The sequence below is a fragment of the Tinamus guttatus genome, unplaced genomic scaffold (assembly GCF_059628265.1).
Source record: "Tinamus guttatus ecotype Peru unplaced genomic scaffold, ASM5962826v1 Tinamus_guttatus_pri_ptg000208l, whole genome shotgun sequence".
Taxonomy (NCBI): domain Eukaryota; kingdom Metazoa; phylum Chordata; class Aves; order Tinamiformes; family Tinamidae; genus Tinamus; species Tinamus guttatus.
Window position 1 is genome coordinate 4039396 of NW_028288742.1, and position 27659 is coordinate 4067054.

The following is a 27659-nucleotide window of genomic DNA, read 5'->3' on the forward strand; positions in this document are numbered from 1 at the left end:
CTTTGGGTACCAAATCTGATAGGTTTTCCCTGTCACTCTATAGCTAGACAGCTAGCTAGCTAGATAGATAAGCTATATATTAGTTCATCTGTGTTTTGGCAAGGCTAAATAATTTTTAGTATTGAAAAAGTAGTCTGGGGAAGCATGGATGGAGGGAATACTCTTGACATTTTATTATGCAGAAGGCATGGAAAGCAGTTGGGAATTCAAGCTAGCTGGATTTTCCTGGTAAAATAATCAGTGGTGATATAATTAACTATGATGACATTTAAATGTTCGTCTTTATGTCTCAAGCTTAACAGCCCAGTGAAATGAATGGGGCTGATCATGACTTTCAGAGTCAGTGTTTCAGGTTGCCTGTAGAGTCATTAAGAAAATATTGCACTGAGTATGCTTAGTTCACACTTTCAAGGTTATCTGCTACCACAAGTAACGAAGATCATATGCATGAAGCCTCATTGTATCACAGCTCCTTCTTCCAAAGAGCTGCCTTAGCTAAGCTAATCTGCCACTGCATTTGCTGCTCCTGGTTAAACTGCTGTTTCACAGATGTTTATATACAATGCCTTACAGATATTGTTTCTTTTATTTTGCTTTAGCCTAAAATACACACAGTGAAAAAACTCCATTCTACAGCTAAGACTATGCAATTTCACATTTTTTTATGTTGCTAATTTTCAATAATGCAAAAATAATACATTTCTCCAGTATACGAGATGGCAATACTCTCCTGGGTTTTCATGTATACACTTATAAAGAAAATGTACGGTTGTGTTGGAGAAAGAAGATGGTAGAGACACATTACAAAATGCAGGAACACAGAGTCACGTAACTGCTGTTATTGCTGTTGCTTTCCAGTACAATGAAGGAGCTTGTACTAATTCTTATTTCTCATCCTTTCAGCCAAAATATCACAAGTCACAATTGCTTCTGAATAAATTAATCATATTTGGCCATATGTTTTCTTATGATACACAGATTGATAGCAGCTGCTGTAGATCAAAGATATAAAAAATAAACAAAGAGTGCATAACTTTTAAAAAGCTGAAGGTTCCTGTAATTATAGATCTCTATCAGGGAGCAAAGCCTGGAATATACTGACAACATAATGTTTTCAATGTATGGGGAAAAAAATGAATTGCTGTGTCATTTTAAGAAGGCATGCACACAGCAATAATTCTGCATTAGCTTGCTTAGATGAGGGGAAATCAATTAATATATAATAAACTCCATATTCCAAGTACATTAAGAGAAAATATCTGCATACACAGACAGACAGAAATGCCTGGTGAAACTGGAATAGCACTCAGCTTAACATTTGTAGCTTATGGACTTGATTCTGAACATCCTGACAATAAGCTGAAACTGTTTTAATACATTTGGTTTCAGAGGACTTTCTCATGAATCATGCAAATTAGTCACATGTTACTTAAGTTATCAGGTTGCCATGAATCACTTATGAATTTAATTACTCATAATTACATTTTAAAGTGATTTTTTTCATGAAATATTTTTTCTCTAACTTCTTTCCCTTTTGATGCTCCTAGAGTTTGGGGTGTTTTTAAAATAAGAACTACCTAACGTTTTGAAATTTATTCAGTCTAAAGATGAATTATAAGTGGCTGGGTATATTTTAGAGTTAGAGGAGGTAGAAAAATAAGATTTTTCTCTCTGGTAGAAAAAAATGAATAAATCAAACTGCCACCTCACAGGTAAGCTATGAAAAGGTGTTGTAAGAAGAACATTCTGCTATGATATATTAGATTCCATGTATTCTCCAAAACATGATATATAAATTAATAATGCTTGTTTAACAATGGGTTAGCATTTACTTTGTTGGAAAACCATAAATACAAATTCAAAGAGATTGTGAAAGACCTATATGCCTAGGGTGTAAAAAATATCTATACAAAGAGTAATGCAAAGCTCAACGAAGGTTATAATATCTTGAAAAAGTAAGAACCACTTTTCTTCTGCTTACTGTTTCTACATGCTCTCTTTCTTCTCAGACTGGACATAACTTTCGGTGTGCCCTCAGTAAGAAATGCACTTTCATGTCTGAAATTTTTCAGGTATAGGTGAAATTACTTAAACATATATATTTGATTTACAGATGCAATCAGGTACCTGCATATACAAGTGATTGTAACTGCAGGTGTTAGATTTGGGACTAGCATTTGAAATTCTGTCTCAAAGTGTATGAAACAATTATTGCAGAAAATATTTAGGGAGTTTATGTGGGTTCATTAAGCAAGTAAGCTTTGACACTTTGTGTTCTCCTAGTGGTTTAAACTATTTAAATCTGTAGATAGCCTTTCCTGTGGATCTCTGCTGTCGTTTCCTCCCCTATGCTACTTTCTTTTACAAGAAGAGTAAAAGTAGTATCATTTACTCTATCACAAACGCACCATTGAATCCGTGTAGTTTGTGAATGTAGTTCAGTTGCAAGCTTTATGAATGAAGCCTGGGTTTCTTTGTTCATTTGTTCTGGGGATAAAATTAGACCCACATTGTGTCAGTGCTGCCCTCACTTTCTCCCTCTCATCCAGACTTCAGTGACATCAGTGAAACCATTTCTACTGACACCGATGGCTTCAGGTAAGACTTTAGGAGTTGAGCATGACAGTTTCAATCTATCTCAGTGTGTTCTAATTCTACCCTAAAAAAAAAAAAAAAGCATATTTACGAGGTCTTAAAATCAAAGATTCTCTTTTCCCCTTCTTCTATCCTTTTATCTGCCCTTTGACTGTGCTTGTAAGAAGATAATCAATACAAGTGAAAGAAAAAGATAATGAGAGACCTTGTTCTTCAAAATGTTTTGCATGGGACAGATTGATATTACCAAGCCATTCTGTACCATCAGATACCTATTGTAAGAGCTTATGCCATCTCATCTGTATATAGAAATTGAATATATAAAATATAAGTTACTAAGGGACAACATGCACACAATATGTAGTCATGTGAATTCACTGCACTCCTTCCCTACAAGAATGCTAAAAATCTTTGCCTGTTTTGCTGCTCTGATTATAAACCAGAAAAGGGGAAGAACCACAATCAGGACCCGAAAGAAAAATTACCTGTCACTTGTACTGCTCTAAAATAAAGGAGAATCAGGAGATTCTTTTCCTTTGTACACAATATAGCAATGTCCTTCTTAGTAACACCACAACTGCCTGCAGTGGCAGAGGACAGGGACTTGCATTCCCTTTTGGACATCCACCAGCAGATGCATGGTAATTGCACAGCTAACACTCACACCACTTGATCAGGGAAATTTTGTGCTGTTCCTGTCTCTGAGCTAGCTTCTAACATTTCTGTGTTGTCTAGATCACAGAAGGACCATCACAGTGCTGGGGAGATGGGTGAGGTAAAAACTACATTGAAGGCAATTGTATCTATTGCTTCTCCACAATCCCAAGGTTTTACTCTGTCTGTGGAAAACTGGCCTATAGGAGAAAAAAAAAAAAAAAAAACCCAACTTCCCTTTCTTTTATGGACCCAATTGAAAGTTCAGTAGAGACAGTACACTGCAATAATATAAGACATCCTGAAAACTGAAGTATAAAAAAGATTTTAGTATTTCATTTAATTTTCTCTGGCAATAATTTTGTTCTTTCTATCTTACCTGAATTTTATCTCGACTAAGATAATAGATATTATAACCTTCTTTTACAAGAATGCTGTCTAGTTCATTCAATTTAGCCTGGCAATTTTCCAGATCGTTAAAGATATTTTTCAGTCTTAAATATTGGCTATGACACAGCCTTTACTGTGTCTAGTCAAAAGCTAGGGGTATATGTCATATGTTTTCCTTTCATTACTTTTCTACAGGATGTATGTTGGTAAAATTCATTAATAGGGTTACAAATGCTGTACTTAATTGCCTGGATTCCTGTGAGCGTAAAGAAAAGCATTCCTCAGGCAATACTGGAAACAAGGACAGAAAATAAATAAATAAGCATTAGATTAAACCAAGCAAAAATGCAAATGAATTAATCAATCAGGTGAGTTGGAAGTACAAGAATTTTAATTAGCTCCTCAAGAAGAGGAAGATTTCTGGGAGACAACATTGCTGGAGGAGCCTTAGTGAGGCGGAATGGTAAGACATTACGGACTGGATCTGCTCAGGACCTTTTTATTTTCCCAGCTCGAAGGCATGCGCTCTTGAGAAAGGACTGTCTTCTCCTGCAGGGAGAAAAGGCAGCCATGAACAGGACAAAGCTCTGGGCATGGGGAGGTGCATGAGGTAACGCTTAATAGCTGCTGGGCTTTAACAGTTTCTACCACTAATTCCTGAATCACACCACAGGTCATCAACAGGATAATTAGAGAGATTTCTACCTACATCAGCAGGCCTTGGGCCAGGCTCCAAGCAAAATATGAACGTATGGCTGGCAACTGCAAGCAAACAAGGACTTTGCTTAAAGCTTCAGCCGTTATCTGGGAGGTAAATGTTCTACATTTACCAGTCTGCTATGATTCCAACTGGAAATCTGCAAACACAACTGTACTTCCTAATAAGATAAGGGTAATTAAAAAGGAAATTAGAATAGAATGACAAATGCAGCTAGAGGGTTGGTAGCCAATTAACATATAGAGATTGGCTAGGTTATTGCTATGTCAGAATATAATGCCAAGTGAGACATATTAAAAGGGTACAAGTGCCAAAACTACAAGGAAGACATAGATTTAAAAACTAAATAAACAAGAATAAACTTTACGGCAAAAATTTAGTGCTTTGGTAAATTGGGAATTGAGAAACTGTGTGTATTCTTTTTCTCTTTTTTTAAGCAATTAAAACTATGTTGGAGAAAATGTGATGTACTGTATGATTATACAAAATTCTGGAACAAAAGAAAAAGACCAGAACCTCCTAGAAACAAATCAGTGCCTTTTATCCTTCTCCAGATTGAAAGATTCTGTGTTGGAAGGAACAGTAATAGCAACATCACCAACCAGTCACTTTTTGATTGCAATGTGACTTTATGTGGATCCCTTCTTTAAACTGTGTTCAGCCCTTGGTACTTTCCACTGTGATGACCAGAGGTGTTGAAAAGCCAACACAATTGACTTTCAGGATTTGATATGAAGAGCAGATCTTTCCAGAACATCCCACTTTTGGTCATTAAGATTTCCCTCACTAACATCTGAAGACTAAGGTAAAGCACATCAGAGGTGGATCAGATTGTCTTCTTTTAGATTACCACGTAGAGTTTTTTGAACATTCCTAAACACCTTTGACCTCCAGACCATGAGTACCAAAACATGTCATCCTTCCTTCTGCCGTGGGGCTCCCCTCCCTTTCCACTGGGAAGTAACAAAAATGCTACCAGATTTGTAGATGCAGACAACTTAGTTATCTCTGTACATACTGTGCCATGACAGAGACAAGTTCCTGATTATTTTGGGCTTTTGGAAGAGCGACAGGTATGTATCTGCCTACAAAATAGCAGTAATGTGCAACAAAAGAAGGGCAAAAGCTGTAAGAGTTGTCATGTTTTAACAGGTTGTGACACAACCTTGGCATGTGCTGGGGAGGCAAAGGAAACTGCTTGGAAAGCGTGGAATGTTTACCTTGCAGTCACAGAAACATTTTTTATTGGCTTGTCTTCACCACTGTTGAATACTTGCCTGAAGGAAACCAAATGGTTTCTGGGGTTCTGTACAAATACGGTGCACAAAGGCAGTGTGCCTATCAGCCTCACTGGGGCAAGAGAGTCCCACTCTCCAGGGTCGGTAGAAAATGCTCTACCCCCTCTATAAGCCTTGAACCAAAATATCCAGAGAATACTGCTGTGTATCCTGAGGGTCAAAAAAAAAAAAAAAAAAAAAAAACGGGATTTGGGAGAGGAAGGAAAGTGTGGTATGGGAAACATTTGTGAAAAATTCTAAAATTCTTCCTCAAAGAATGTCTCTCAATAAAGAAGCACTGCTTTATGGATGTTAGAAAGCACAGAGAGGATGCTGCAAATGCATGAATAGCAATATCAAGCACACCAAGCAATGCTGCCTTTCAGCTGATCCTAATCAGGAAAGCTAGACAGGAAGATGCTTGCAAACATGTAACTACATTCCACTGTCTTTGGCATTATTACTGGAACTTGTGAGTGTATTTAGTGATTGCTACAGTATGATGTTGCCAGGGTTGACCACATTTTCCACTCCTGAGGAAAAGGTGTTGTGGCTAAGCATTAGGGTTCTTGTGAAATTCAGCATTGCACTGGCCCTACTGTTAAAAATATTGATGAAATATGTCCTTTTTTTGGCCTTTCCTTGGAAAAATGTTTTTTTCAGTCATATGACAGAGTAATGTCTTTTTCCACAAGCACTTCAAATTAGATTTGAAGAAACATTGAAATAAAATATAGACAAAGGACCCGATTCTTCATAAACAGTCAGGTAGTTAGAACCTTTTGTTCAAAATGGAAGAGAGCCAGGGAGGCATTTTATAGAGCATTGAGATGAAAAGGGGAAGAACAAATTACCTGCAAAGCCTTCATCTCTGATGGAAGAAGGTATGTGTCTCAGCTTGGAGTGGCTGCAGGGAGAATTCCTGTTGGCTTTTAAATGAATAACTAATTTGTCTATGACAAAGTTTCACATGATAGTTTGATGTAAGAGGCAAATATTTGTGACACAGTGTAAAAGCATTGTTGGGTTCCCTTTTTTTTTTTTTTTTTTTTTTTACAATACTTTCAATGAGGAGTAAATCCTTTCTCATAAGAATAGCCTCCTGCTCCATATTATGCTATGTTACTAACAATATATGCATTATCATGCGTGACGCAGTGGCACAAAATATCTGGACAAAAATGTGAAGTTGTTCTTCAGGATCATGAGAAAAGTGGAGTTCTTTTATTTCAAAACAAATTAAGTAAACTTTTTTTACATCAGCTACATATTTCAATGAGGAATCTACATAAGGATCTAGAGAAGTTTTCCTTTTTTTTTCTTTGGATTTTATGTCTTTATCTGTGGGATTTGATAGTACTTTATCAAAGAAAAAGGAAACTGGAGACAATATACAATAGGAAAAATGCTAAAAGTAGTTATGTACTTGGTAGAGATACAGGGGGGAGATAATTGACCATTAACTACCAAAATAAAAAAAGTTCACAAAGGTTAAAAGATACTGGAAGCAAAGCTGACGGCAATGTAATTACTGAAAATGGTTATGATTTTTATTGGCTTGAAGAAGAATTACATGGAAATATTACTGCAGCTGGTGAATCTCAGAAAGCAGCTGAGGAACAAAAGCAAGAGACATTGCCAAATGACCTCCCTGAGAGCCATCATATAGTTGGTCACAGTGGCAATGTGCTTTCCAAGAGACCAAGGTTGCTTAGCTTGCCCTTACAGATCTACAGACGCTTTTCAGTCTGGAAAATATGCTGGGCACAAAAGCATTCATTTTGATTGTTTTTTACCCTGGAATGAAAAAGAAGAAGGAAAAAACTGTCTTTCTCAGTCTCCCTGAAATGGCCCCAGTTCTTGGCTGCAGCCTGATCATACAGCAGCCAGATGTGGTTTGCCAGGAAATGGAAGCTGAGCACTTCACAGGCAACCCACAGCTGCTGGGGTGGTCTGGTGGACAGTGCCTGAGACATAACCAGATGCAGCTCTGCCTCCAGGTTTACTACTGATTTGATAGGGGCAAACCATTTCTTACTACCTACCACCCTTACTGCCATTGGGCTGCTCATGAAGACTGAAAGCTAATACAGGAGAGGTCATCGTCCTCTCCACCTGGTTTTACACTGCAAAAATCGGGCCCAATAAAACCTGATATGAGTCTAATGTGTCTTTACAACATTCAGTTCCTCAAGATAAGCTACTGAAAGTGTCCTTTCCACCAGAAGAGGGTGCATCAGAAAAGCACGGATTTCAAGTGATTTTTAGTCTGATTTACACCACTGCCATGGGAACCTGGGCAGAGGGGGATACAGAGACAGCTTCACCAATGAATAGTTTTGTGTTTACATTCACTATTTTACCTCAATTAAATATTAAATATTTCATTTTATGTTGACAGTAATTTCTGCATCCACCTATGCACCAGGACTTGCAGCAAAACCACTGTTCCTTTTTTCCCCGATGATCCTAGCTTTCCTGTTAGACTCCATCTCCCAGCTGCATCAATTTTCTCTTGATGTTGATTTGCTCTGTTATATTCCCAAATTCCCGTCTGAAGTCAGAAATGGAAATGAAAGAAAAATGAAACACAGAACTACAGCCCATGGGCTATATGCGTTGATATTGCCAGTTTCCTTTAATTTCTAACATCATTTAATTTTGAAAAAAATCTTTTATTTTTTTTTCATCAGTTGTATTGAATACTATTTTTTTGTTTAGGTATAATCATATTTTACCTGGACTAGAGAGGCGTAAGTGAAAGACTGAGATGGAGCATGGAAAATAAGATCTGTACATGGTATAGCATGGTATAAGCTGCTGTCACGTACTGGGCACTAAGGAAATGTTGGCTGGGGATGAGTGTTTTTTTTTTTTTTTTTTTCCTTTCTTTCTTTCTTTCTTTTTTTTTCCGTGCTGTGATATAATGTCTTGCCATTAGCAGATAGGAATCATTGCTAATTCATGTTTGCTACTGACAGATATATCTTGAATATTTTCCTTCTTTAAATTCAGCATTTTTATTATGTGTTTTCCCTCAGTCATAATTACAGAATAGTGAAAAGTTATGTAATAAAGTGGAGAACCAGGTCTTACAAAATGAAGACAATCAAACGCTTCTTTATGACAGAGGCAGTTTGAGAACTGATAAAATAATAATGTAAGTTCTTTCTTTACTGACAGGCCAATTTTACCAGTACACCGCGGACATGTTGATCCTTTCCAGCCACAAAAAATAGCTGTAAACCCAGTTTAACCAGGCTGTTAAATCAAGTTTACAGCTGCTTTGCATCATGAGAATGGCTCAGAGCAAGCATCCCATACCAGTGAACGTGGGCCTAATTGTACACTAATGAACTATGAAGTAGTTTAGCATTCAGTATTCACTTTGGCAGAAAGGAAAAGAATTCTTTATATAGAGAGATATGTTAGAATTTACACTGGCTTTGCTCGAGGGGAAAAATTCATTCTCTTTTATTCTGAATGGTTTATAATTAAGAAAAGCGTCAAAGAAATTATTCAAGGTTTGCAATTTAAAAGAACTTTAAGAACACATCTACTTTATCCAAATGTATTAGTAACTGCTCAGGCTGGAGTTACAACAAGTGGAACTCACAGTCTAATTATAAAATAACGGTCCAAAAAATCTGCTTATGTAAGCATGTGTTTCCATTAGAGAAGAAAAATCATTACAGAAACAAGATAAAATGTGATGCCACAAGTTAATGTGGCAAATCACATTCTCTCTGTACAACTTCATTAATGCTAGATAACTCCTCTGTACTTAGCAAGGTGCTCGTTGTAAAAAACTGTTAAAACAGTTGAAGTAAAATCTGCTTCGTGTGTAGTTATCATAAAAGGACCAAAGCTCGGAATGTTTCTAAGTGCTTTTAAGACATTGCTTTTCTCCTGTAAATATTGCTCATGCTTTTAAGGTAATCTCTTTGCTGGGAATACAAAACTCCCATGCATAATATAATAAACACGGAAGGGAAAAGAAAACTTTTTAGTCATCTATTTTTTTTAAGAAATCAAGCTAAACAAAGTCCACAGTGTTTTTATTAATTAACTCATGGGAAATTGATAAAAAAATACTCTGTTGATGACTGGATTGATTTATTTATCGTTTGTCATTTATTAAATGAATCATACTTGCTTTGCAAGGAAAAGGTGAGACAGGACATCTCACATTTTCCTTCGCATGGCCCCCATCATTGAGTTTTCCATGGTGAAAACATGTGCATCACTTCTCCATCCAGGTGCCTCCCAAAGCCAAGAGAGGTTTGGCTTTTCAACTTGACGCACTTTTGGAGCTGAACTTTCCAAAATCGATCACAAAACCACAGATCTCAACTATGCAGGACTGTGCCTATTCTTCCTAGGCCAGCTGCAGAGTGCTGCAAGGTTCATTTATATAATCCTTAGTTTGCAGAGGTCAGTGAGGCTTTGGGTGCTCTGACCCAGCCCACAACCATGGAACCACCTAACGGGAGTGCTGTGCAAAGCCAATATCTCCCCTCTCCACAGGCTTATTTTTACCTGCAGATGAGGGCCATGTTGCCCACAGGTACACTGCTGAGGTTCACAGATGAGGAGCAGCCAGCCGGCCTCAAGCATGAGCACTGAAAGCTGATATTTGCTTGGAAAATACCATGCAAAATATTACACCGGCTTTGAAAATGAACAATGCCAGTTAAAAGAGAGCACCAGAAAAGTCTAGTGTTCAGGCTGTAAGTTACTTTACCTTTTTTTCTTTCTCGAGTGTTAAGCATCCCACCTGCTTTCAGTAATAATAACAGTAGAAGCAGTAATAATAACAAAAAAGCAGTGTCTGAAACAAATGGCAGAAACTCAAAATATATTCTAAGTATTAAGTTTTATACTTAAAGTTATGCTCTAAAAGGTACAATTTAGGAAATTGTTGTTAAGCAGCAAGAATAAAAAAAAAGGATGAATTCTTCATGGAAAAGGTAGCATAAGACTGTTCAGAAAGCTTCTTTTGTCACTGAAACTATAAAACTGAATGATCAATCAGTTTATGGCATGTCACTGGAGTGAAATGTCTCTTCCGTATAAAAGTGACTTTGAGTCAACTTGAAAATAGAATCATCATGTTACTTTTCATGGGGATCTCTATTCTTAGGAAAAAGAAAATGCACAAATTATATTTCCCAGGAAAATATAAACCCTTAATAAAAGTAACTGCTTCAGACAAGCAGAAGACTTGTGGACACTTTCATCAAGCATAATATTTATATACTATTACAACAAAGTGTAACAAGAAAATTATATCGAAATGCCAAAGTCTCATTTAGAAGATGCGTGCTGGTACAGCCTTGCATTTTTACACAAAATGGGAAATGTTTTATTAGATTAAATCCAGTCAATTTGGGATAGAAAAATATTGTTAACAAATATAAGCAGTTCTCTGACTATAGTCCTGCCTCTTGCAGAGAAAAATGGTCTTTCATCAATCACCAGGTTTGTAAAGCTGTATCTAGACTGCTGCAAAGACAACCCACATTTTCAGTTGGCCTGTCATAGCCTTGATTTCAAAGGAAGAAGCCTGTTTTACACGCACAGAGAACCTAGACCCTTATTTATTATGACTATCTGTCTCTTTTAGTACTTCTATTACTGTCTGCATGGAGGAGCAGATTAACTGGGCATCTCTGTTTGGGAGTATAAATACACTTGCAGCTGATGCCTATGAGGAAGGACAGGTGTTTTCCTGGTAGTTTGTTTCCAGAGACTAGATTAGTTTGTGGAAGAGTTGGTCCTCACTCATTTAGGGGGCAGTTAGTTTATGGGTAGGCCTTCAGGTGTTTAGGAGGCAGCTTGATTCCTGGGAGCAGGACTTTGAGATCATGGAGGAGAAAAACAAAGAAATACGGTGATATCTTAGGATATTCCTTTCTTTTTTTTTTTCTCCAGCATGAATAATGTCCCCAACAGAGGTCCCTGCAGTAGTTTGTCTCATGTTGGGCTGAAGGGCCTTGTCCCATCAGCAGACAACCAAGGCTCAGGTCACTGGCACTTTACCTCCACTAAACACATCAGTGTTCCCTCTGCATTTGCTCCTCTTCCAGAGGAATGTGGAAGAATTGCTTGAAAAGGGGAAACTTTGAGAAAAACTAGGGCCTAACAGAAGTTATGGCATTACAGAATTGAGGTGAGACACAGCTGGTACTTCCAGGATGGTCTGGTATGCATGGACTCCGCTCCCCCACGGTTCCCTAGGCAGCACAGTCTGCCCTTCTACCAGCTGCAAAGAGGAGTAACAGAGCGTGGAGCAGAGTGAAGACACCGCGGCCAAACTCTGTTGTACTCCCCGTGCTGTGCTGCTAAGCTGCACAGTAGCTCTCCAATGGGAAATACACAACCAGATATCCTGTGCTGAGCCAGCAAGAGTGGCAAATCACTCATTTCGGATGAACTTTGCTTGAACTTTTCCCATTATAATGCCAATGCACACTTCCACTCCAAAAGTTACCCGCCTCCGAGGTACGACCACTCCTCACTGAACTTGCTGTCGAGATTTTTGAGTGACTGTATCTTTAAATGAAAGCAAGAGACATTTTCACCAATCAATAACAAGATTAAGTCTGATGGCAGTCGCTCAAGCTCCACCTAAATGTTAAAAAATATATGAAAGGCAAATTAAGGAGGAAAGAGTTTGGACGGAAGGCTCTATTGAAACTTCTGGGATTGGTTAATGGGCTGAACTCCTTTCATCCCCTTGGGCTAGGACACTGCCTGAATAGACTCCTCAATACTGAGAGTCTTCTCCCGTCTTCTGGGGTGAGTGATGATTAATGTACTTGTACATTAAAGCTAGCTAAGAACCCCACACTATAGTAGAGAATTTCCTGTATTGACAGCCAAAACCTACTTGTAAATGTTGCATTTGAATAAAGCATGCTACTTGTGAACTCAACTCGTTGTTTTGAAGGTGATTGGACCTACAGTCAACAGGCTGTTTGTGAAGCCGGTACTGCCAGAGTCGGGCCTATAGCTACCACAGTGTTTGATATCCTTATTAAGAGATGAGTCCAGTCATCCCCAGCCCTTTTAACCTCTGAGGATCAGCTGGAAAGCAAGGGGATTCATCTCTTATCAAATTATCCTCCCTCCTTGCCTCCCCACCCCCAGCTTCAAACTGCAACAAGGAAATCTTGGTGCACACGAGTTTCTAATTTGCACAAAAGAAGTGCCTCTGCTTTTCTCTGTTTCGTGCTGCCCAACCGCACACACATCGGCAACCTCCATGCTTACCTGCCAATGAGGCTGAGAGGAACATTGAGCCCAGCACTTCCCCTTTATCAGCACTACGCTCTTACAGAAGATGCCTCTGCCTCTTCGGAAATATTCCACAGCTACAAGGAACCCTGTGCCATAAATAAGGGTTGGCCATGCTTTGAGAGTATGTCCTGATTTTACTCAAGAATGGGTACCTGAGGGAAACTGGTATAACCTTGGTGGGGTAGCTAGCTGCTGTAGCTGCTACTCCTATAACAATGTGAGTTTTCTATTTTTTTTCCTTTGTTTTGTTTTAATGACGTATTAGGACTGGATCCTGCCCTCCTGGCAGATCCAAAACACCAAGCAAAGTGAGCTCATCATGAGGAGCGCTGGCACTGGCAGACCATTGCAATTGCTGTGTTCATACCCTGGGGTGAGTTAAGAAGACATCAGAGGAGATCAAATATTTTGCCGCTGAGCCACTAGTGTCTTAGCACAAGTTCTGCTCAAGTGCAACTGTAAAAACTAAAATCTCTCCAATTTGTTCAGCAGCAAATCTCAAACCACAAAATGCTATTTAAATGGAGTGCTACCTAAAAGAGCTCTTATCTCATCCCAAATCTCCTTCCTTTTCCTCATATCCTTAAAGAAAATTTAGCTTTGAGAGAAGCACTAAAATATTTTAGATTCTGGCTCTCCTTTGGAGTTAAGATGGCTCAAGATTAGTAACTAACCTTACACTGCTTTAAAACATATTGTAGAGCATTAACTCTGAGTGTGTGAGGCATCAGTAAGTTATTCTTTCCACAGGTACATAGAGAGATTTCCCTGTTAAACAAGTTATATTGTGTGTGCCAATCACATACGGACACAGATTCTTATGCTGTTCTCTGGAAAAGGCCGTTGTTGGAAACAGGATACTGGGTAACTAATTTGATCTGATACAGTATTTCCTATGTTCCTCGAGACAAGAAAAACAGGATGATGGCCTGCCTCTCTATACATCTATGCAAAAGCCAGACGGATCCAAAAAAAGAAATCAGGTGATAGTCCATGAAGTATCCAGCCACTTCATGGAGCTAATTATGTGTAAACTGGTTATTCCAGAGGCGGCCCCAGGAATATACCAGAACGAGCAGTAAAAAAAAAAAAAAAAAAAAAAAAAAAAAAAAAAAATCCTATCAGATGCCTAAGAACATATCTTTTTTTTTTTCCAAAAATCTCATCAGCAGAATAAATTTTCTTTACAGAACTGATGCAAAATTTATCATGAATAGAGAGAAACATAAAGGGAAGAGAGAGCCAAAGGTTGGACAGGGCAGATTACTGATCTTTCTTCTTCTAATTTGACTTGATTTGTACGTTTCCTTAAGCATGAAGCTGCAAACTATTCAAGGATTAAGGCAGACACCAAGATTTTGCCAAGATGCAAGTGAATACAACGATTTTGCCAAGACACAAGTTTGCAACGGATCTTTTAGACACAGATAAATGTTTATTTCACTCCAATGATATGTCTGAATTTCAGCTAAATATTAATTCTTCAAATGGGCTATTTTAATGTGGGAAAACCTGGAGAAATAGTCTTTAATAAAAAATAGGAAGAGCTGCATTTCTTACCCTTTTTTTCCTAGAATTCCTGATACCTGAAGGTCATGTTTTCTCTGAACACTACATATTGAGAAACTGAGATTATATATAAGTATTTCTTTAATCAGGGACAAATGACTTTCTTCACAAAAATAAAAATCTGTATAATAATTTTATATTTATGGAAAAATCCAAGTATATTTTTTTTTTTTTGATAAAAGTAAGCAAGTAGACTAACTACACTGAAGAGATTTCTGCTCCTAAGTTAAGTAATGCATATATTCTAGCTATTGAAATCCTTAAAAATGCCTGCATTTGCACCATACATTTTGATTCATATATTTCCCTAGGTTAGGTACATTTAGGGAGGTAAGTCTTGCTGAACTGCCATGTTGTGAAATGAGATCTGAAATATTAGTTTCTGTTATAGAGGTAATATTATCATTCTTAATTCACAGAAACAAAGAAAAGATCTCTTGTTTATTAGTATTCAAATCATTATTTATAAAAACACAGAATACTGGACTGTATCACTTTGTAGGTGTTATCAGCAGGTATCTGGGATATTGTATTTATCCTAAGAAGCAAAAATGCAAGAGCATTGCATTTTTATCCAAGTGAGTTTAGATAAAGCAATGTAATCATGTTTTATTCATATCCTGTATAAATGTGTAGCTGTGTTTGGAAAAGAATGTGTGTTTTTGTTTATAGGCATGTATAAACTCAAAAAAAAAAAAAAAAAGAAAAAAAAGGAAAGCAGAAGTAATATATTTGCCCAGAGAGTTTGTAGAGTCTCCATCCCTGGAGATATTCAAAAGCTGTCTGGGCAAACTTCTTTAGCAGAGGGGATGGACTAGATGATCTCCAGAGATCCCTTCCAACCTCAAACATTTTTTGAATCTGTGAAACACACAAACAAATAAATAAATAAATAAAAATGTGAGAGAAGTTTCTAAAAAAGAAGTAGACAGTAGATGTGGTATTTTTTGGTGAGATGACGCAGATCCTGGGTTTCATACTGGATTTCTGCTGTGATTTGCTTCCGGGGGATGTCTACATGTGCCTTCTGCCTACTCAAGTTGCTCACAGAGATCAGCTTCCTGCTGTCCGGTGATCAACGCTTGGCAAACTGGAGCAAGGTAATGGTCATGCCCTCTATGGTTATCATGTCTTGGGAGCATGAACACAGCAGTAGAAAAACAGAGAAATATTGCCAGACGAATATAGGCCATGCCTCCTAAAATAACTCTTTTTCTTTTTTTTTTTTTTTTTTTTTTTTTACAAATACGTATTCAAAAACTTAAATTTGCCTATCAGTCTCATTACCATAAAATTCCCTATCCCAGCGTATAGTATCAGGCTTATAAGTGAATCCTGAGTCCCTCTGGAGTCTTCCCATTCTTGTCATATAAAACGCCCAGTTTTATTTCTCTATATCTCTGTGCTTTTAGACTTTTACGTATAAGGAACCTATCAGGTTGCCAGGACTCTGTCTTGATCATCAGGAACAAGGGTAAATATCATTTTAGGATATTTGCTCAGGAAAGCAAACAACTGAGTGGCAGTATAGTCTATAATGGAAAGGGGGAGAAAAAGGGCATTGGTTAGAAACTACTTAAAAGTATGTGTGTTCAAAGCAGTTTCTGTGGAAGAAAGTAGTAGGCAGATAAGCTAGTCAGAAGTTTATGATACATATATATTTAACCACAAGAATCTCACCCACTCTTAAGTGACAGATGAAATCATGTAACACATGCACTAGAAATGTCAAGCAAACCATTCAAAAAACAATCGAGATTGTCCACCTTTTTTGTCTTTTTATGTTACAGCAAGAGACAGCAGACAAATGAGCCAATCAATCATTGCTTATACATCCAGACTCCTAGAGCTTCCAGGATGCTGTATAATTTGTGATTTGACCTCTTGGTACCTTCCTCTTGCTGAAGTTCTCACAGAAAAAAATGATGTGCCAATGAAGAGTGACACAAGATTCATCTTATTTGACTGGCTAGGTCACGATGACTGCTTGGGTCTGTCTGTAGCAGTCTCTGCAATGTCTGAGAAAGGTACAGAGACAGTCTGTGGAGTGGCTATCTAAAAGTTTCAGGAAAGCCACAAAACGTACTTAGGTCAATTTGATGGGGCATTCGGTGATACATAATACACTTTTGTGATCTTCCCTCGGTTTCTGCAGCAATGAGCTTGATAGTAGAAATCTCTGATTAAAAAAGACAACTGCTCTGCGTGATATCTTGCAGCCCTCTGTGCTGCACTGTGTCCACTCATTCCTTGTGTTGGAGGAGAATTTGCCTTGTGCAGGCAAAGCCCTTGGTGCTGCAGGACTAGTGCTACAATTTCTGCACTGTCCCCACTTGGCTGGCAATGCATGTGGCCACAACCAGCGAGGGGCTGCCTTTATGTCCAGCTGATCCTCAAATCCAGAGCCAACGGCGCCGAGCTCCCTGACAGCTGGCGTTGCCTGCCGAGCACTGTAATGTCTTCTTTGGAGCTGGCTCAACACTCCCACTGGTGGCCCAGGCCCGAGACGCTTGGAAGCATGTTCTCGTGCATCTGCTCCTTTAGCAGCCTCTGCGTTACTGCCGATGCAGGGACCAAGTGCTGTTGCCTTGGACATGGACCAGACCTCGTACTCTGTCTCCAGCTGCTTCTTCCATGTGGCAGTGGCCAGAGCACTCTGGAACTGTGATGGCTTGTTATTAATGGTAAACTTTGTGGTGGTGACCACTGGTGGGGAATTACCACCTATATTTGTTTAGGAAGGCAGCGGTGATTTAGCCACTTTCCTGTCCTGCCACCTTTGTTCTCCCTTTAAGATTAAAATCTTAATTTAATACACCAAACAAAACTGGATGTTACAAGGAGTCCTCCAGCATCCACCCTGTGCTCACATATCCTCTCACCTCACTCTCTACCCTGCTATTTCCCTGTGATTTATGGCCCACTGACAATCCACATGGAGCAGGACTTGAAACATTGCACAGAGTGAATCAATTATAGCGTACTAGATTGATAGAACACCTACAGTATTTAAAAATAATTGAACTGTGAAATGGTTAAGTAAACTGAAAAATTCTATAAGCATGAGTGCTGGGTAATTAGAAATGGCAACTATAAAAGAACAAGAGTATATTAAGCAACAGTGACAAGAATAAATGTTAAATTTCTTGTACTATGGAGCTCTGTTTTTAACCAGTCTGTAAAAGGTAACATCAAATCTAAATCTAAATATGGTAGGAAGTACATATGGAAGATAAGTGGTACAAGAGAATTTCCAAGAAGCTGGGATGAAAATGGCATTAAATGTATCAGGAAAAAATATACTAATTTCTGAGAAAACAATACTGAAAATTGAGATATGGTATTTACTGCTGAATTTGAAATAAATAAGAAATATTGAGAAAAATAAGCATAATCTGGAGGTACCAAAGAAGAAAAGATTTGTTGGCTTAAACAACTTCTTTTAGTACTATGTAATAAATACGGAGAACCATATTGAACATTGCAATACTAGGGAAATATTTTAATACTACAGGATAGGGAAAGGAAGATAATTCATACAGCGTCTTTCATTGAAAGCAATAATTCCAGTCACACTAACAAGAAAAATCGTTCTAGCATTTTAAGCAGAAAAGAATAATTAGCAAAGCTGAGGAGATCCTTAACTAAAAAAAAAAAAAAAAAAAAAAAAAGATAGAGAGAGAGAGAGAGATTGAGAGTTGAGGTCACAAATCTACGTTGCTTAAAAAGTGAATACATAATGTTACCATAGACCTAAACGATTTGTTCTCCTTAGTATTCCACCAGGTAAAATGGGTGATCTTTCCAATTCTCAAACATGCTTCCTACCCAACAAGGGCTACTGAAGATATCTCTTAAATGTCACCTCCAGCATGAATTATGTATTTACAGTTCCTTGACAAGACAAAACTCTGGTCATCAGAGGCTGGAGATACACTCCAGCCTCTCAGGGACGTCGAAAAGGGAGAATACAGAAAAACCTGTTCAGGCCATCTACTAGCCAAAGCACTGCAATCCCGAAATGCCAAAGGCAGGCCTCTCCTCAGGGGTCTCAGAAGGGAGAGGAAATTCTCAAAATTAACCTCAACTGGTGTCCACTTCCTTCCCTGGTCACAGGCAGGGGGCTTGAGGTTTTCTCTGGACTCTGCATTGGCTGTGGGAAGATCTTGGGAAGAAGGGAGAGGACACAGAGAGCCATGGTGCCTCCCCCTGTTCTTTCACCTTCTGCATCCCAACACTGCTTTGCCAGAACTCCCCGGCATAGCTGGTCTGACATCTCCTCACAGAGCACTCATGTTCTCTTCCAGCCTGAAACATTTTAATAGCAGCTCTGGTTAAAAAAGACAATTACTTGATGATGATCACAAAGTCTCAGCAAACAGCTTGTCAGATCTCAGAGCTTTGTATTTGCTGGCAGTATAATATTTTAGAGGACAAAAATCAGAAGTAACACTCGTTGTCTAGCTTTCCATTTCTAATGACCTGAAGTTTCATTTTGCAGTTTCAGAAATTCATTCAGTTTTTTTATTCATATTTGCATGGATTTTGTTGAGTTTCACAGCATGTCAATAATGGGAATACATGATATGTCATTTGGTACCCTATTATATTTACTTTGTTTTTTAAATTATTAAGAAGTCTTATTAATACTATTTTACTATCTTTGTTTCAGGTTCATAATATTTCTTCTCGTGTTGTATTGACAGATTGCTGCATAACCAAAGCTTTTTCCCAGGGAAAACTTTTTGTAAGGCTTCCTAACTGCCTGTAAAAGTTCATTTGTCCTAACAAGCAATTGTTCACAGGAGTAGTATCACGAAGTCAATGGGACTATTGGCATGCTCAAGGGGAGTGAAGTGATCACAACAGGACAACACACACCTAATGATTTAAAGGTGTATTGGAGCTCCCTCATGCCTTCTGAGCTCAACAGGAGCTGAAGGAGTCCAGCACTATTAGAGGCATTTAGCATCTCCCAGGATTAGCCCTCTCAGCCCCAGTGAACTCTCTTCATTCACCAAAAAGACATACTGAAACATACTGTGCAGCTTGTGAATTTTAATATACGGTATATATGTTTTATTGGTATACTGTTCTGCCAGAAAATAGGAGTCATGCTTCCAGTAGCCCATCACACAATTTTTATACTATGATGGCAATATAACTCTGGAGGAGAAATCACACTATAAAAGTAAATAGCAATATTCTCTGAGATTTTAGATTTTTTTTATTCTCATCTTGCCAGGCTTTTTTAGTATGTATAACGTATGTTTGCTTTCCCTACCAATGCATAACAATAAGGAAGTCTGATCTGTCCTATACAATCAACAACCCATAAGAAATTTTATAGAACCATTTTCTTTTTTCTTTTTTTTTTGACAGGGAGCATAGTTATATATACATGTCACATAGAGTTATATGCGGTCAAAAAAAAGAAATTGTCTTCCTTTCATCTCTTAAAAAGATGCAAATATCCCTTCTGTCTAGCAAATATCCCTTCTGTCTAGCATGATAATTTGCTTAATGTATATTTAGTAATGATAACAAGGGAGAAATGTTTAACCTAAAGTACTGTACTTCATACTCAGAATAAATTGCCTCTTTAAAATGTGATTGCGTAAGCTGTGAATTTAAACTCTCAGTCCTGGTGAACAGCTCCTCTGATACTCTGTGTTAGAGGAAAATGTCCATTAACTTTCAGGACATTTCTAGGAAACTAAGCCCCAAGGAGGATGAAATTCAGGAGAGTCCAACAAGTCTGCACCTTTGATCCACTCTCCACACAGCAAAACTAGACAGGGTTGTGAAAGATTTTAACAAAAATTCTTGGGGAATTCTCAGTCCACGAGTATCTGCAATCTTTACAATTCAGAATACTTTGCATTATGTAATATCTCAGGCTTTCACCTCTTTCATATGCAAGTCAGTTTTCAGGAATGACAAGAGGAAAAGTCATTGACAACCTCTGTTTAGGCCTCTTGCTGTGCATGTACCAGGCACTGCCGTGGTATGCAGGGCTTTGTTTAAGGGGTTTATTTAAGGAAAAGCATCACTTTTCTCCTTCCTTATCTTTGTCCCTCTCTTTAAAAATAATTGCATTACTGCAAATTTAAAAGCCTATGACAGGTGATATATGGTTGAATCTTTTTTCAAGACAAGGGAATATAGATATCCATGAATGCCTTGAAATATCTGTCAGAATTGTGTTATTAAAAAAAATGGTTCCCTCTGCTATATACTACAAAGCCTAGTATGCTGTTATTGACAGGCATTTCAGTACTGGAGCAATAGTACTGAAGTACAATCATTCCTACTTGATGGCAGGTTAGTGTGGAAGAGCTACTCACCTCTGTTAGCATTTTAAAACACACTGCTAATTACCATAACTATATTTTGACTAGTAGCAATGCAGAAGTCTTTTACAGAAACCTGACTCCCCAGTGAGACAGACCACCATATCACTTCACTGCCTTTGAATAGGTTTTGTATGACAGTTTTACCACGAGAAGATGGTGACAATGCTGCAGAATTTCTCCCGTTGACTATGATAAATGCAGCAGCAAAAGTAAAAAATGCTTAATAAACAATAAGCCCCAGCACCTATTATTATTGTTTTTTCAAGACTTCCTTATATTTTTTTTTTTTTCGAAGGAGTTTCAGCATTCCAAAAAATGCATTTAAAATGCAGCACATCAAAAATCTACAGATACTGCTTGGGTGATTCTAGTTAATTTAATGGAAATTGGCAGTGAATGTCCAAGGAAATACTTCTGAAAATCTCACTCTCGCTATATAGGTGAAATATTCAAGCTTACTTAGTGGCTCAGCTTTGTTTCATAATTTGTTTGCTTTGTCCATCTTCTAAGTACCTATGAACTGGATTTTCTAGAGGGATAAAAGAAGATGTTTTTAAATAGTCATTCCCCAAGAGCGAAATTTCAGGTGCTCTGAAAAGCTCTCCTTAGCTCCCAGCAACTGTGTCATTCAAGCAGGCCTAGCTGTGGGAGCTGATCTGAGACATCTCTTCTGTATTTTACTCGTAGACTCTTTCTGTAAGTTCAGTCTCACTCTGGGAAAGTCTAAAGTGATTTTGGTTCCTGTGCAAGTCAATGGATACCTAAATGTCTGTGAAATGGTACCCTGGCAGCAAGGTAATCCTCCTATATTTTCTTTAATGACAGTCTTTTTCACTGCTACCTTACCTCATTAATCCTGTCTCCGAAAGCTGAGATGTTCCATATATCCATATAATGGGTTGCACGTGTTTCCAAGTTCTCCTCTGTACTCATATTTCCCTGACTTCATGAACTATTATTAAAGTTGCTGAATCACCTTGCATCCTATAGGACCTTCGACTAGAAAGCATATGTCATTTGATAGTTCAATAAATTCTTGATGATTGTTCTCTCCCGACCTCTCCCATGCCAGCTCGAAGGCTTCCTGCTCCTGGGCAATGCCTGCTGAGTAACCGAGTACACAGGCAACTTAGTCCACATTTGCAGACTGTAACAAGGAACAACCTACAGACTCCTACGAGTTTTCCCTGAGTACATGTGGGAAGGAAGAAGAATTTACTTTAGGAATAAATTGACAAGGTAAAACCTCCAAGTTAACCCATGGGAGTCCTCCCAAATCCTTGTGTCCTTTTACCTACTTAGATTTTTTTTTGAGCCTCAGAGAAAAGCACTGGAAAGTAACCTACCACTGGAGTGGAGGTATCCACCAACATGTGTGGTTAGCAGCATGCCACTGTCTCACTTTCCTGGTGAGGAAGGGAAGCAGAAAGACCAAGTGATTTGACTAAGGAGATAAAATCAAATTTCTTAAGTTCTGTGCAGCTGCTGAAAGTTTTGGATCAACTTTCCTCATCTCTATTGCTTTGAATTTTGCCCTAAGAAATCCAGCGCTCCACTGCAGGTGGTCTGCACTCTTGAGTCCCACTTGGTTCTCCAGGGCAAGGAGCTGTTTTCTCCCAATCATTAAATAAACTATTGGAAAAGGCACTGTTTTAAATAAAAGATTTTATTGTTCACCGCTGAGTGAATACACATCAATAATTGCTTTCAACTTCCCTACGGGAGCTGAGGCGCTGGAGTGAGCAGCAAGCTTTCGGGTGTGCTTCACAAAGCGCCGAGATTAGAGGAGTCCCTGGAGCTTCTCAGAAGGAAACCACTCTGTTTTCAGCACATAGCTCTAAGGATGCAGCTTCAGGGCATATGCACACCAGGATTAAGCCCAGACCTTGACCCAGAGAGGTGGATGACTTGGTGCTGCTGTGCACAAGCTTGTGTGGGGTCTCTTTACTCCAAAGGGGCTTGAAACAGAGGACCTCAGAGAAAGCATCCAGCATGATGTAGAATTTGATAGGAAACTTTCCCTTGCATGAAACATCAGCAACATTTCCCTCTGTGCAGGCTAGCTCTGCACTTAACTCTTTCTGAAGTTATGAATATTTTTGACTTCTTTCCACTCCTGTAATTTTATGTGATTTTTTTTTCTTTTTTTTGGTGGCAAGTCTTTGACCCTTTTTTCTATGAGCACGCGGTTCTGGTGTATCTGAGAGAGCAGCCTCTGGGCTTGTTTACAGGAGCAAGTAACAAATCAGATAAAGTCTGTGTGACTGATCTAAAGAGAATAAATCTCTTTTAGAGCATAAATCAGTCTCCTGGTGCTTGTCCTTGTAGAGCTTAAGGGTAGCGTGACTACCAAAAAGGACAGCGATCAAGGACTGGAGCGGCTAAACTATGTTGCAATGAGTTTTTAAGCTTTTGGCAATTAATTAGTGATAGTGGGACCCAACCTGCAAATGCACTGAAAATCCGCTATTCCTTACACTTTTGCCCAAACTGCAAAAAAATATCAAATTGTTGCAGTTCTGTGAACATCTTGAGACAGCACAACTTATCAGTTGGAATATTTCGAATAAAAGTTTGGACACAGATAGAATTTTAGAAATGGTGAGCAGAGGATGGGAAACTTGGAGCTTTTGTTTTGTTTTGTTTTGGTTTATTTGCGTCTGGTGGGTTTTTTTGTGTGTTTCTTATATTAAAAAAAAAACACAAACAACAAAAAAAACTTGTTCTTCTAAAAAGTATTTCCTACTGCTCCATGAATGTCACTTTTTGGCATAGCAATTTGCAGGAAGGAATTAAGCAATCCTGGCTAAGAACATGCTTTTTATGCACTCAAGCAAGTCAAGGCATCTCCCAGCTGGGCATGAAACATTGATCTTGATATTGGCCAACTACACAGCCACATTAAATTGCTCCATCAAACCAGTGCAGACTTTAAACTTCATTGATCCAGCCTCAAAGAAGCACTGCAGGCATTGCAGAGTTCCCATTTTAAGCCTTCTCATTGTGATTGCCCAGCTAATGGCTGCACGTAGGCAGGAGATGCTCAGGGCCAGCACTTCCTCACTTTCCAACATCCACCAGCTGCTTTTTGCACAAGCTGTGCCAGGTTATTTTGCCCTAGCCCCAAGCAGACTCACAATCAGAAGAGCACTAAACATGTTCTTTTCAACCTCTGCTGAGGACCAGGCCTGGCACTTCTTGTGCAGAGGGATAGGCCAGAAGGGACCACCCTGCTCAGAGCTGCTTCTGAAGCCATAGGCAGTCCTGCATGAGCCTTGATTTTCTGTATGTTTTTTTCCTATATGTACTAAAATCCAGTGTTCCCTAGCTTACTATTGTAGTGTGCTTAATATAACACGTATCCAAACATGTTACTTTCTAGGAAAAGAGTAAAAAGGGAGGTATTTTTTCTAGGTAGGAAGATTATGCTATTATAGGATCCTGGTGGGAAGTTTTCGTGTTAGTTAAGGACAGCCTGTTGCTTAATGGACAAAATAAGGGCTAACTAAATATAGTTAAAGGGTGAGTTTATCGTAAGCTGATTAATGATGGACATTAATAACACTTAATTAATTATCAAGGAGGAGTTGTGGCTGGGGAACTCTGGGAGCCTTTGAGTTTCTCAGCTTGCAGCTAAGTATTGGTTTAAAAAAGTAATAAGCTGAGAATGACTGAGAAGCATACTAGCTGAAATCAAAGTAAGGGGTTTATAAAACAGCCAATCAGGAGAAGATAGATTTGACACCATGAAGACAAATGATCTACTAAGCAAAATTACATTGAAATATTATGACCAAGAAAGCAAATCCAGCCTTGCAGGCAGTAAACTATCTGCCTTAAAAAGAAGGGAGATTGTTCTCAAATCCCAAGTTAAATGAAGGTATTATCTAAAATAAGATGAGGAAAGAAATCTTCAAATGTAACTGACAAATCTGGATGATTTCACACCTAAGGGTTCTCCCAAGGGTTTTGGAATTTCATGTGGAGATGAAGATGGAAAATGTGAATCTGTGCTGCTTTATTTACAATGAAAGAAAGCATTAACCTCCTAACAGAAGCAAAAAAAAAAAAGATTTTTCTTTTGTTCATCCTCTTAGAAATTAATTCCCAGACTACCCTGAAAGTCTTAGTTTCTACTTAAAAATCAGAAGTGACAAGTGCTCTAGTGACCCTGTGTGTGCAGGGTGGTTGGGCTAGATGATCTCTAGAGGTCCCTTCCGACCCTTAACGATTCTATGACTCCTTGATATGATAGCTGATTTGTAGAAGATAAATTTGACTGGGGTGGAAATGCTGGTTTCAGAAAGCTTTGGGTTTTATTAATAGTCTTTTAACATAAAGGACTTTAAAAGGCTGGAGGGGAACTACTAAAGTTTCAACATACGCTGATCTTTCAAGTGCAATTTTGAAAAGAAAGTCCAGTTCACTGGACTTTGTCATTACAATGTTCCCTTGCTAACAGGGAAAACCAGGCTTGACATTGCTGCAGTAAAATGTAAAACCTCAATGTATTGTAAATAGTTTTTTTTCAACCATCACAAATTTGTGAAAAGGGTACAACCATCTTTCCTTAAAGATTTTATGAAGAGTCTAGTAAATGAGACAGGACAGGATTCTGCTCTTTCTAGTACCATAGCAGGATAGAGAGGGTCCTAATTCCTAAAATCTTGTTAAACTGCTGTTCATCTCCCCGGTCTTTATGTGATGCTCCCTGCATTACCTCTGAGCCCTCATTCATTTACTTTTCTCTAGGCCTCAAGGCAACCCAGCACCTGCTTTGAGCCTCCCAGTAACTGAGTCACATTTTACTTACTTTCTGGTTCCCCTTTGTGTCTTCAAGCTGCAGTACATCTTCTGCAATGTACTCAGATAAAAAACCATGGCTTCACCTACTCTCTCTGTCACGTAGAAACAGACACAATGCCTTAGGAAAAAAATCGATAGGCTTCACACCTCCTGCCCTCTGCCCTGCACTCCCTGGGCTCCCCGTGCTACCAAGGCCCAAGGGAATCACCCTGGTCATTTCCCACTGTGAGAAATATCTTCACATTGATGATATTCTGCTTCTGTCTAAAAGACACACCGTTCCCTCTGGGTATTCTAAATATTAACTGAAGCCTCACTAACCCCTGCTGCAGATAAATTGCTCTTAGAGACCTACCTTAATACCTCATCTAGCAACCAGGCACTCCTCTTCAGAAATATTGTTAAATTTGCTGTTTGCTTTCTTGTCACCTGTGAAACCAGCTTTTTCTCCTCTCCTCTCCTCTCCTCTCCTCTCCTCTCCTCTCCTCTCCTCTCCTCTCCTCTCCTCTCCTCTCCTCTCCTCTCCTCTCCGCTCCTCTCCTCTCCTCTCTTCTTTTTCTTTTTCTTTTTCTTTTTCTTTTTCTTTTTCTTTTTCTTTTTCTTTTTCTTTTTCTTTTCTTTTTCTTTTTCTTTTTCTTTTTCTTTTTCTTTTTCTTTTTCTTTTTCTTTTTCTTTTTCTTTTTCTTTTTCTTTTTCTTTTTGTTTTTCCTCTTGTATCCTGAAAGCCTGTATCTGTGAAAGTAGCTGAATCCAGACAATGGTCTAGGTCGGATTTTCAAATTTTATCCTTTCTCCAGGTTAATGCTTAAACATTAAGCTTTAATGCTTAAATGTTAACAGTTAAACAGTGGCTGGATAAAAATCCAAATGTCTCCTGATGCCTTTTTTTTTCTTTTTCCAGTGGCAATCTATCTGTGAATAGATGAAATAAAGCGAGTTTTATTTTCCCCAAAAATAACATAATGAAGGTGGAAAAAGCAAGTTGAAGAAAATGAAAAGCAAAGTATACAGCCTTCAATAAAATGTTTTTTCTTTATAAAACATGGAGGAAAAATAGTCACGTGCAGCAGGAATCTGAGCAAACAGATTATAAAATATGATTTTTATAAACTGCAGACATGAAAATAAACAGCTTTTTTCAATTCAAAAGAGCCAGGCAGAATCACATTAAAAATAACTGAAGGACTCATTACTGCTGACTATTTATTTTTCAAAAGAGCAACTTGAAAGGTATACATTAATGTGACCTGTTGGAGATGTTCTTCTTTCTCGTGTAGTGGTCTGCACAATAATGGGAGATAGCTTCGAAAACTCATTATCACAAACAAAGATTTAAAAAACCTCTGAGGACTCAGAAATATCAGAAATTGGTAGGACCCCTATTGCTTGGAATAAAATACAAACATTCTTTCAGTCACTGCATTGTATACTCTTCATATTAATTTCCACAAACTGAGTGCCAAAATTTGGCTCAAGGAGGATCATTTAATGGCTGAGCCATAATATTCATGGCTGAACAACAAAAATCACTCCACCAGTTTACACACGAAAGAACACTCTGTTCAAAAATCTTCCTCTTGATATCTTTGTAACTTCATACCTGATATGGGCAAGCACATGCAACAGCTTCAGTGCTGCTAAATTGCCAGGAAAAATTATATCAGAAAATAAAAATAAGAAGGTAAAATGTTATTTGGCTACTTGTGATTTTTGCACCCCCCAAAAAAAGAAATGACACAGGTAATGAAGATCCATGTCCATGCACCCCAGAAAGCTTCAAAAAGTGCTCTCTCACCTACCTAGTGGGTGAAGTTCAAGCACTACTTTGCCATTATATTAGTGTATTCCTTAAAAACGCATCTGGACCTTGAATGAGTAGGAATCCCACAGAGAAAGTACTAAGCAATCACTAGCTTAGGAGCTGCTGTGTAGCACACGTGCATGAGGAAGCCAGAGGAGAGCATTTGGGTCGCTGATCCTGGAATCCCTCCT